This window comes from Eutrema salsugineum, unplaced genomic scaffold (assembly GCF_000478725.1).
Source record: "Eutrema salsugineum unplaced genomic scaffold, Eutsalg1_0 scaffold_12, whole genome shotgun sequence".
Classification (NCBI taxonomy): Eukaryota; Viridiplantae; Streptophyta; class Magnoliopsida; order Brassicales; family Brassicaceae; genus Eutrema; species Eutrema salsugineum.
The window spans coordinates 7198011-7199413 of NW_006256895.1; the positions used below are offsets into that span (position 1 = coordinate 7198011).

At 44.3% G+C, this 1403-nt stretch overlaps 1 non-coding gene across 1 annotated transcript; it reads right to left on the reverse strand.

The window, feature by feature from the left end:
* Positions 1 to 284: 284 nt before the first annotated feature.
* LOC112089436 lies at positions 285 to 391 on the reverse strand. The gene has a single exon (XR_002901074.1). It is a non-coding gene; the product is annotated as a small nucleolar RNA R71 (small nucleolar RNA).
* Between the last annotated feature and the right edge of the window lie 1012 nt (positions 392 to 1403).

Here is a 1403-nt window from a genome sequence, read left to right on the forward strand (position 1 = left end):
ACTTTGAAGTGAAGGCATCCTTGTTGAATATGGTCCAGAACTCAAAGTTCCATGGATTAGCAATGGAAGATCCCTTGGAACACTTGGATCAATTTGATAAAGTGTGTGACCTGACCAAGATTAATGGAGTTTCTGAGGACAGTTACAAGCTAAGATTATTCCCATTCAGTCTTGGTGACAAAGCTCACTAATGGGAAAAGAATCTTCCAAGAGGCTCCATTCAAACCTGGGAGAAATGCAAGCAAGCTTTCCTATCTAAGGTCTTCTCCACCTCAAGAACTGCAAAACTGAGGAACCAAATCTCTAGCTTCACTCAGCACAGCAATGAGAGTTTTGGTGAAGCATATGAGAGATTCAGGAGCTACACAAACCAATGCCCACACCATGGGTTTAGTGAGGCTTCCCTTCTCAGCAAACTATATAGAGGAGCTCTTCCCAAGATTAGAAACCAGCTGGATACTGCCTCCAATGGGAACTTTCTGGGAAAAGAGATACATGCTGCTTTAGAACTAGTGGAGAACTTAGCAATGAGCAATGACACTTATGGTGAAGACTATGACAGATCAAATAGATCTGAAGGTTCAAGCTCAGAACAGAGGCTCACTAGGGAAGTTAAGGAGTTGAGGAGTGAATTGGACAAGTTGAAATTCACCACTCAGAAGCCAATGCATTTTGTTGGAGAGTATGAGGAACCTTCACAAATCTTTGAGAACATAAGTGAAGAAGGTCTTACCCTGGAGGAGCTTAACTACATTGGGAATCGGAGGTTCCAGAGATATCAGTATGGTAATGCCAATCCAAACCTTTCCTACAGGAACACCAATGTAGCTAACCCACAAGACCAGGTCTATCCCAATTCTCAAACTCCACAGAACTTTGTTTCCAAGAACAACTTTCAAGGGTCTTTTCAACCTAAGAATCAGTTTGCTCAGAATCAGGGTTTTGGTCAGCAACAGCAACCATTTCAAGGTCCTAGTTTCAGTTCACAGCAGCAAAAGGCACCACCAGGGTTTGGTCCTCCACAGTTCCAACAGCAGGCGCCGGTTCAACAACAGTTTCAGCCACCAACGGTTCAATTGCAGCCACAGATGGGTTCAGATATGGTTGGTATTCTGCAACAACTACTTCAGGGTCAACAGATCTTTGCAAGCCAGAATGCAGCCATGCAGCAGGACATCAAGGAACTGAAGCAGAACCAGGCCTCAAGCTCAAGGAACCAAGGTCACCTACCTGGAAAACCAGAACCCAACCCCAAAGAATATGCTAAGGCCATTACACTGAGGAGTGGAAAGGAGTTACCTGGTATTGGGAACAACAATGTGATCATTGAGGACAATGATCAAACTGAGGGGGAGGCAACCTTAACAGATGATCAAGTTGCTGAGAAACCAAGGACAGAAAAG